At 41.0% G+C, this 10,665-nt stretch overlaps 1 protein-coding gene across 2 annotated transcripts in view; it reads left to right on the top strand.

Moving 5' to 3' along the window:
* Nucleotides 1–747: 747 nt before the first annotated feature.
* fndc3b.S (fibronectin type III domain containing 3B S homeolog) overlaps nt 748–10,665 on the top strand; it is a 190,444-nt gene continuing 180,526 nt past the window's right edge. For both annotated transcript variants that reach the window (XM_018265699.2, XM_018265698.2), the window contains exon 1: nt 748–891. The gene's annotated coding sequence lies outside the window, so the exon portion shown is untranslated. The remainder of the gene's footprint in view (nt 892–10,665) is intronic.

The raw sequence follows: 10,665 nt of genomic DNA, 5'->3' as shown, positions 1-10,665 counted from the left end.
ATCTATGCCTCCAAATATGCCCCGGTAGCTCGTCATCTTCTCTTCTGCCGATTCACTGCCAGCCCAGTTTGCATTGCAATGTAATACTTATCCCTGTAGCATCAGCTTCTATGACACAGGCAAACTTTATTTTCTGCTTAGCTTCCAGGAGCACACTGAGCATGAGCGGTGTCACTGACACTCAGAGATGTAACTATAGAGGAATGGGGGGGGGCAGGAGGTATAGGGGCCCTTAATTCATATACAGTTTCAATAAATATTAGTAAAACAAGTCAACCTATAAACATTTATAGGTTGGGAAATAATTTGCTGTTGGCCCCAGTAATATCTAGATACTCCACTGCTGACACTCCTAACAAACTCTGTGCTCAACTTTGATGGTCTGTATCATCAGATTGTAAAGTTCATGCTGGTGCAGTTCACTAAAGAAAATAAGTCATGACTTTGTTTATATAAGTGTGATGAACTTTAGCATGTGAACTATACATCCACCATGGCAGAGAAGAAATGACATACTGGGGGGAATCCGCGTTTTTTGCAGTAGGAATGCAGCTGCATTGTTTTCTCTTCCAATTGCCAGTAGTAACAAGAACCGGAGATCCCCGATTGTGAGGCACTTTCCACGCACAGATAAAGGGGGAACTGGCTATCTTCCAATTCGGATGATCCACTAAACTGTAGGGGGAGGCATCCCAGTGTGGGCGGGCTCGGGCTGTGTTGCTAAGCTACGGCAGAGCCAATGGTGCGGCGGAGGCTGGGCGCTGGTGCCTTGGAGAGGGAGGCCCCTTCCATTGCCTTTCATAGGGTTCATGCTGGCAGGGATTTACTGGAGTAGCTGCGCACGTCGAACGATCCGCTGTGCAAAACCCCCCCAATTCAGCGATATATAAGGTAATAGAAATCGCGCTGCAGGACCTGCAGATCGGGGGGAGCCTTCTGCTCGTTGTTGCCATTGCTCTTACAATTTTGTTGGATTTGAAAGAAGGGAGGAGAAAGAAATTGTCTCGTTCGAGATCAGTAGAGAAAAGTTGCGTCTGAGCGCAGCGATCTGTCTGCTGTGTGGGACACGTACCCGTTAGATCTCTTGTGATGCCTCTGCATGGATAACAAAGGGACCTGCCAATTCCACCCCGAGTTGAACTACAACTTCCAGCATGCCCGCGCCAACCACTGGGAGGGGAAGGGGTAGAGTCTGAGGGTCCTAGGGAGGCGCAGGTTGCACAATGTCACTCGCTTCTGGGGGCACAAGGGCGAGACAAAGTTTTAGGCGGGGGTGGTCTTTGGATTTGACACTGGTCACTATATAGGACATTCTTTCCTTCTAATAGTGAGGGGTCCTGCTTCTCCCCTTCATGTTCCTGTAGTTGTGCGACTTACTCTTCTGCCTCCTCTCAGACATGGTGCAGACACTGTGCCAGACTAGTAGGGGCAGCAAACGATAAACAACTATCCCTGGCATCAAGGCCTCATTCACATAATACAGAATTAAATCTGATTCTGTCACATCAGGTTATGTCTCTCCTCATACTCCCCATAAAGGTGTAATCCAATCACAAGGACTCACACAGCGCACACAGACTACAGGCAGGCCATGGAGTTTGCAACAAAAAAGAAGCAGTTTTTGGGTACCATCCCCACTCATGGACTAAGTCATATTTGCATTTGATTTGCAGTACACTCCATTTTATAATGTGTTGTTGTGGTACAGAATTGCATGTAGTTGCATGAGCTGACCATCTAGCTGAGTCCTGTCTGGTTTCTTTGAAGCCAGAGCTGGAAAGATGCTGCCTACTTGCTAGTGAACTGGAATAAAATAGCCTCGTACTGCTCCCCCCCCAATAAAAGATGATAGCTTTAGTTGCCCTTGCATGGCATGCGCTACAAAAGAGTGTATTTTTGGAGGCCAAGGCAAAACATGAGCTTGTTTGTTAGTAATCTCCCTCCATCATATCCTAGCATTCCAGGAAGGCTCTAGTCTGCCTCAGTCCGTGATCTTTGCTGCAGTTTTTCTGACACTTTTCCATTTGGGTGAGGTTCTCTTATTGTGAGAAGGCTGCCAAATCTAGCTGAGCTGTGCATACAGACACCAGGCTGCAGATTTAAAGGCACATCATACTGACCACGTGTGGATTTGTTAAAACGAACATAAGTTGTGGGTGCCTTTTGAATAAAATAAGGATACATATCTGAAAAACACTTTGTTCAGACTATATTGCTTAGTAAAGCCAAGCAGGCATTTTTCCATTTCTTATCATTCTTTAACCACAGGGGGCACTGTTTTTAGTTTCATGTAAAGGGGGAAATGTTATTTTATTCCAGCTGAAATAGAACTGTGCCATGCATAGTAACGTATACAAGGCTTTTGGTACAGAATAACTTAAGCCCATTAACTTTACTGAGCACGTATAGGAAAAAAAAAATCAATGGGAACCTGACTTATAATTATTCCCTTTCCATTTAACTATCATTAAGCAACATATTTTACTGCAGCTGTTGTTAAACTACAGCATGACATCCTTTAGGTGTCGGAGGATGTTTAGAAAGAGACTGATGCAGATAATCCTGGTTAATTATTGTGCATATGTGAATGCTATTTATATAGGTACAGAAAATATAGATATATACATCATTTTTGTACCTAGGCTGTCTGCTTTAGCGACTCTTGTTCTTTGCTGGCACCAATGTATTACTATTAAGTGACCATGCAGTGTACTGAGGTATATTGCATTGCTGTAACCTTCTCTCCCCTCTATCAGAATAAGGGTTAAGAGTGTAGCACGGTTAAACAGGGCTGGAATGCCATTCTGTGTGCCTGGCTGTCAGTAGTTTAACCTGTGAGGAGCCATGTGGGAAAACAGAGAAGTTTGCCTTGCGGTGAAGGAGGGGGGTGGTTTCTGGAAATGTGTGCCCTGGGGGCAGGAAGAGGGGAGAAACTTGAGATGAAGGAAGGTTCTTATGAGGCACATACTGTCTGGCACAGGGTTTTACCAGATGTCACTCAGGTGAAGCCACAACTCCCTCCCTGAACAAAGCACCAAAGAATCTGAAGCCTCTGGCTATCTGAAAAGACATTGCAAATGTCTGGATCCAGGGGGCACATTGGAGAAATTGAGGCAGAACTCTGACATTTCATTCTTCTCGCACTACACTCAGCCCAATCACTGCAGGGGGATTTCCAGGCACAATGTACTTTGCCATGGGATTGAAATGCCCGTAGCTTTTGTTTTTTTCCATTGTGTCTACATAAGATTTTGTTCTGTGTTTTTCTATTACTGTGCAGTCAGTGAGATTAAATCTCTGGCTCTGCTGCAGTTGCTAAACTACAACTCCCACCATCCTTTGCTGCCGAACCTGCCTGAGCTGATGGGAGATGGTATTTATAAGCATAGGGTTTAGTTTTCTGTTGATGCTGAGATTTTACAAGTTGAGTGGGAAAAGCCAGAGGCTGAGTGTTGAGCAAGAGGAGAGAGATTTAGTGCAGCTCCAGAGTTCAACTTGAAAACTTCCTATTTTTTAAAGAGTAGATAGTGCTTGGCTGGCATAAAGTTACTCATGGGACTGTGATGGGAAATTACACTGGCAACCTGATTTAGCTCTCTATTTTTATTGCAATTGTTTTCCTTACAAAAATACCTACCAGTAACAAACACACATGCAAGTATTTTGGGTAATGAAGTCTGCATATTTTCTTGCCTGCCTATCACCCTGTGCCTTTTATTATGTAGGCTAATTGTATGTGAGTTTAAGGGCTCTTACACATGAGCGTTTTTGCCTGCGCTCCCCTGCGTTCCGTTTTTCGGCGTTCAGCTGCAGGGGAGCGCAGGAATAGACGCATTTAATTATTTCAAATGGGGCTGTACTCACACAGGCGCATGTAGGCGCCGAACGCAGGAAAAATGCAGCATGTTGCTTCTCAACCTGGGTTCGGCGCCTACATGCGCCTGTGTGAGTACAGCCCCATTTGAAATAATTAAATGTGTCTATTCCTGCGCTCCCCTGCGGCTGAACGCCGAAAGATGGAACGCAGGGGAGCGCAGGTAAAAACGCTCATGTGTAAGAGCCCTAATGCAGGTTAATGCACTTTGATTGTTTTGTTTCTGCAGTTTAGCCCCTAGCAATCCTCCATTGGCTTACAGAGTGGGAGCTGTAGATTTTCAACATTAGAGCCCTTACTAAAGAGCGGTTGAAGCTGTGCTCCCCTGCGTTCCGTTTTTTTGCGTTCAGCCACAGGGGAATAGATGCGCAGGAAAAATGCAGCATGTTGCGTCTCAACCTGCGTTCGGCGCCTACACGCGCCTGTGTGAGTATAGCCCCATTGAAAAAAGCTAAATGCGTCTATTCCTGCGCTCCCCTGCGGCTGAACGCAGAAAAACGGAAAGCAGGGGAGCACAGCTTCAACCGCTCGTCAGTAAGAGCCCTTAGAGAGCCACAGCAGATCTTCATGCCATCTGTTTTCTCTACCTGTGTATTGGCATACAACCCAACCAATTAGCCGAAATTGCTGACTCTTCAGCCACCGTAAAACTACAACTCCCAGAATCCATTCACATACAGTAGAAGATGATGGTGTCATTTAATATAGCTTTAAAGTTTATATTTGCTTTTTGCAAATCATTATTTTGTAATATTACCAAATTTTACAATTTACAATTTTTATAACATCTCACGCCATTCCTTTTCTTGTGTCTGTAATCGCCCTGATACAGTATTTCACGACTTTCTCTTTAACTGAAGTATAGCGTTGCAGTGAAACTCTAGCTAGTTAATCTGCAATCAGAGTTAGCTTTGAGTTGGACCCTGGCAAGCTCTATGGGCTGTGCGAGTCCAGCCCCCAGAGACAGAAGGTATGTGAGAAAAAGAAAGGTTTTTGTAGAGAAATAGAAATAGGAGAAGATAGGTACACAACCACCAAATGCCATCTACAGGAAGGAATGCCACTTTGAAGGAGCATTCATGTGCCAGCTTTGATCTAGTTGACAAACAGCCCCACGGTTCTTTCAAATTACAGAGTTGACTTTTTATTGCACTCGGCAGAGGATCCATGAAAATGTGTGCAATTCCTACAGAATGCAGCCCAGAGACTGAAAAGGAACTGCTTAATGTTATTATTGCAACAACACAGAACAGTGACTGCATGCTACACTTGCATATGAAGGCCTTGTTTATCAACATCCATTTTAATAGTGTCCATGTTGTTTGTTTCATTATTACATTGTTATGTTATTTAAGTTGAAAAAAGATACTAGTGTAAATGAAGTAGAATACTTCAGGGGCTTACTGTTTTCTCTACTTATTCAGGCAACATATTCACCTGCAACTGATGCCAGTTTCGGTAGGAGATATTATTTGCGACTGGGAAATGTTTACTGGGTCAGTGAATTTATCCTAGTTATAAGGTTTTTTGTAACCTAGGGTATTTTGTTGAGATCATGAATTTTGATGATGTGGCTTACATCTTACAGCCTTGTAGCATCCGCTTATACAGTATTACAGGCCAACCTCAATTTCTTCTTCATAATTTGAGATGACCCCTAAGTTTAGCTTCTCAACAGCTGCTCAGAGTCCACTGAGCATGTGAGTGTCGCAGACACTTTCCAAGATGGTGACCCCCTGGATTAGGCTAATTCTAAGCAACTTTTCAACTGACCTTCATTTTTTCTATGTTATAGTTTTTGAATGATATCGTTTTTAAACTCCTTTCAGCTTTAAAATGGCGGTTTAACAAATGCTCTATAAAGCAACAAATGTATTGTTATTGCTTCTTTTTATTATTTATCTTACTATTCAGGGCCACTATTAGTCATATTAGAAACTCTTATTCATATGAGCATGGTTGCTTGGGTAATTTGTGCCCTAGCAACCAGATTGCTGAAGTTGCAGACAGGAGAGCTGCTGAGTAAAAAGTTAACTCAAAAACCACAAATTGTAAAACATTAAAACCAATTACTAATAGTCTCAGAATATCTCTCTCTAGATCTTACTAAAAGTTAATTTTAAAGCAAACAACCACTTTAAGGTAAGATTATTTTTTAGAATTCATTACTTAGCAGTGAAGTACAACTGGATATTTAAAAGTTGCCATGAAGTAAATGACCATGTTTAAAGACCCTGTGCAATTAATAATTACATTATTTTAAAGTTGTATTCTTTTTATTAATGCTTCTTTCTCACTTGATAAGCGTTCACATAATTTAGTGGTTTGCAAAATTAATTATATCTTCAGTTTGAGGACTTTGTAGTTCAGTAGCACTTTTGGCAACTAAATGAATGGGTCCCTGGCCAGCTGGGTGACACACACTGGAACAAATTGAACAGATTGAGCTATTCAGCTGTGATACGAAGCATCTGGATCCATGTGCATGGATGACACATATGTGGATGTTGTTAGTAGTTCAGTTGACATATGAGCCAGTAAACTTTCTTTATTTTGATCAGATTGTGATCAGAATAATTGTTGTTGGGCAAAATTATTGCTTCTGGCATTCATAGTTCTATTCTTTTTTAATTTTTTTAATGGGTTAGATTATGTATTTATTTCATGAAGAAGGAGATGCAACATAGGTTTGGACTGATTCAGGTAGTCTTTGTGTATATTGTACATTGTGTGTAATTTCATCCTTAGTGTCCTTTATTCTATGGATGTGACAATTAACTCAGGGTCAGCTTCTAATAAACCTCATCTTTCATAGTAGTAGAAAATGTTGTAGCCCATATACCCTTGTACTACTTATTGAACTGAATGTGTACATTATGAATAATGAGAATCTGTATTTAAAATATTTTTTTCTGTATAAAGGCCCTTAACCCTGGCCCGCGCCTTTACGCAGATTGAAGGTGGCCATACACGGGCCGATAAAAGCTGCAGACAGACCGAGTCGGCAGCTTATTGGCCCATGTATTGGGCCCTCCAACGGGCTTCTCTGATCGATATCTGGCCGAAAAGTCGCATCTGTTGGTTGATGAAAAACGCATCTGTTGGTTGATGCAGTCCCATGATCCGACCGCTCGTTACCCATCATTAGGATCTGATGGTTGGGCCTTAGGGCCCACGATCGGATCAGCCCGATATTGCCCACCTCAACGAGCGGATCTCTCCGTGTATGGCCACCTTAATAGACCACTGGGATTTATTCAGTCTATTCATTTTGCAAAACATTTTCTCATCATTATTATATGAGACATTGATAACTTTGTGGCAGGAATACAAAGTCGAACTGGTTGGCTCATTTTGACAAGATGAACGCTCATGCACTATATATACAGCAAAGCATGACTATGCACAAAGTTGAATGATCATTCACATTAACAGAACAGTACTGTATGGACCTTTACAGTAAATATTTCAAGCCCATGTTTCCAGTTACTGATCAGACATCTTGGAATCAGAAGAATAATTAATTAAAAGACTATAAAAATATAATAATGAAGACCAACTAAAAGTTTCTTAGAACTGGCCATTCTATAATATATTTTTTCAAAACACATCAGTTAATAGTGCTGCTCCAGCAGAATTCTGCACTGAAATCCATTTCTCAAAACAGCAAAAAGATTTTTTTATATTCAATTTTGAAATCTAACATAGGGCTAGACATATTGTCAGTTTCCCAGCTGCCCCCAGTCATGTAACAGATTTCAGTGCAGAAGTCTGCTGAAGCAGCACTATTAACTGATGTGTTTTGAAAAAAAACATGTTTTTCCATGACAGTATCCCTTTAAAGGTGAACCATCTGATTAAAGGAGACATTTTGTGTAAAAAAATAAGAATTTACCAATGAGTTATGCTCATTAAGACACAGAAGAATCGTGCTTAAAAAGTAGTTTCAGACTGATTTATTGACTATTTCTGCAAAAAATAATCCCTCCCTTCTCTTCCACTTCCTGCTCCCTGCACACACCAAAATGCATGCGTATGCATGTCAACACTGAAATCTGCTTTGTGTGCCTCCACCCTGCCCAGCTTAGTTGCTCCAGGTACAGACACATGAGATGGCTGATGCTAGCAGAGGAGCTGATTCTTGGCCTGCGATTATCCACAGACTGAGAATTAGCCCATGTGGCATTGGCCTTAACACAGATCACAGCATAATATCTGGGCAATATTGTTCAATACCAAATTGCCTAGAGAGTGGCTAGATTAAAATGAAGAGAAAATTGGAGTCTGAAATCAATTTCCTTATTTGGAATAGATATTTCCATTGATAAGAAGCCTAGCTTTTATTGGCTGTGGCATATTTTCATTGTTTCTACCCCATGAAAGTTTTGACTAGGTACCAGCCAGTATCAGAGTCGTTCTCAAATTGTATTTTGGCTCTTAAAGCTTGTTTTATAGCCAAGAACTCCGATGTCATTAATTTTCTTTTTAAAATTTATTGCTGCATTTTTCTTTGCAGATGTCCTCATATGACTCTTATTTTGTGATTAAAACGCATCTGTGTGAGTTTTTCATAAAGATGTAGACAGTGGTATAATCTAAAAAGTTATATTTCTAGGTCCGTAGAGAGAGTTGTTTGTTCCTATGGTACAGTGTTCATATTTTTATCCAGAAAATGCATCAAAATTCCTATTTATTTTAGCAAACCAAACAATTCGTGGCTAATTTGCTTCCATTTGTTCTGGCTTCCAGTTGATCCCTGTTGTTGTCTATCAAAATCTTGTCAAATGTGATTGCTCCAACCTGAAAATCAGTTCAAGCCATTACCTGTTATGGATTATTGGCTACGTGAAAGTAGATGGTCCTGCACTCCATGGAACAAATGCAGGACCTCTCCAGTGTAGCACCCTGTTGATAAGCAATTCCTGTGTGGCCAAATTTAGCAAAGAGTTTCCCAATCTGCTGAAATCCCGGTGCTGAACTTCAACTTCCCATATCCCTGAACATCTGAAGGATACTATGAATTTTAGTTCAACAGCAGATGTAGGCCTGCAGAATAGGCATCCATAAGATTGTTGACATCTGTATTTCTTTCTTCCTTGCAATGTAACTATAGTCCCCATATAACCACTTAAAAAATGTGACTTTATTGGTTGATTTGGACAGTGTGATAATATATTCTGTATGTCTTACTAATAACCAGTACAGACACTGTCTTTTGTATTTTTTTCTCATAGAACAACAAAATTCATGATGTTTTTGGTTAGGTGACCTAGGGTCACAAATGATTCAGTGAATCACAATGTGTTTATCCCAAGAGACCAATATATTCATGGCTGGTACAAGAAAGAGGGATCAAAGTGTTTCTTTCTCTTTAAAACAATTGTTTGCATCATTATTATTACTGAACAAACAAAAGGTATGACTTGTAATTTATGTGGCTATCCCTTAAGGGTGGTGGCAGACGGGGGAATAGTCACATCTTTTCTACTGTGGGCGACTAATCTCCCCAAATGCCTTCCCACCGGCAAGAATACAAATCGTCGGCGGGATGGCATACGAATCACTTCGGATTTCCGGACAGGTGACTAATCTCCCTGTCTGCCACCACTCTTAAAGGGCAATGGACTTATTGCCTAATAAGTTAAAAAACTTCACCCTAAGGTTACTGATGTCCCTTTCTCCTATTACATTTAATACTACAATAATGGTGGCTACACAAGGCCAGATCTGCTAGTTTGTAGAGGTCACCAAATGAGAGGATCTTGCCCTAAAATGTGCACTTTGAGTGGGCGTTATTGGGTTGATCTGATTGTGGGCCTTAGGGCCCAACAATTGGATTGTAAAGCCAAGAATGCAGGTGGTCAGTGTGAGGACTGCATTAACAAACAGATGTAGCCTTTGAGCCAAGGGGATTTTTAAACCTGCCCGATCGTCATCTGGCTAATTTTTCTCCAGATATCAGTCAAGGAAGCTTGTCAGAGGGCCCCATACGCTGTCGAAGCAGCTTTTATTGGCCCTTGTATGCTAACCTTAACTGACTCCTTATAAGACTCTAACAAGAAGTTCTCCTAATGTAACCCTCCAACAGGAATAATGCATATTTGGCAATTTTTGTACACTAATTGATCAATTAAGCAAAGTCACGTGAAAAAAAAAACTGTATTAAAAGGATGACATCAAAATGTGACTTTTACGGGCAAGTCACATGCCCTTTGTCAAGCTACATGCAACTGACACACAGTGTGCATTTAAAGGGATCTACAGGAAATAACATCACGCATCATGTGAAGCATTTAATACAAGCATCATACAGTAAATATATTTCACAAGTATCAAAACAATATCATATGAATAGAAAGAAATCATAGTCTCTATTGAGACCAGCGGGATATAGTGAGTTAAGTTTGTTTATCCAGCAAACCTCTCTCTTTTTTAACTTGAGTTCCTGGTCACCTCCCCTTTTTTGAGGTGGTATAGTTTCTAATACCATAAATCTCAACTGGTCTGAGGAGGTGTGTCCTTTTTCTACAAAGTTCTTAGCTACTGGCAAAGTCATGTTGCCCAAATTGATAGCTGAACGTTGTTGCGAGATACGTAACTTGATCATCTGTGTGGTCTCAACCACATAGATGAGACCACACGGACATATCAAGACATACACCGCAAATTTTGAAACACAAGTGTAATATCCCCTAAGGTGAATTTTCAAATCAGAATTGGGGCGGACAAACTCCCTTCCTCTATGTACATAAGGGCACTGTACACAATTAAGACAAGGAAACATACCCTTT

The sequence above is a fragment of the Xenopus laevis genome, chromosome 5S, assembly GCF_017654675.1.
Source record: "Xenopus laevis strain J_2021 chromosome 5S, Xenopus_laevis_v10.1, whole genome shotgun sequence".
Lineage (NCBI taxonomy): Eukaryota > Metazoa > Chordata > Amphibia > Anura > Pipidae > Xenopus > Xenopus laevis.
Note: the sequence above shows the minus strand (reverse complement) of the source record. Positions and strands in the feature narration are given on the sequence as shown.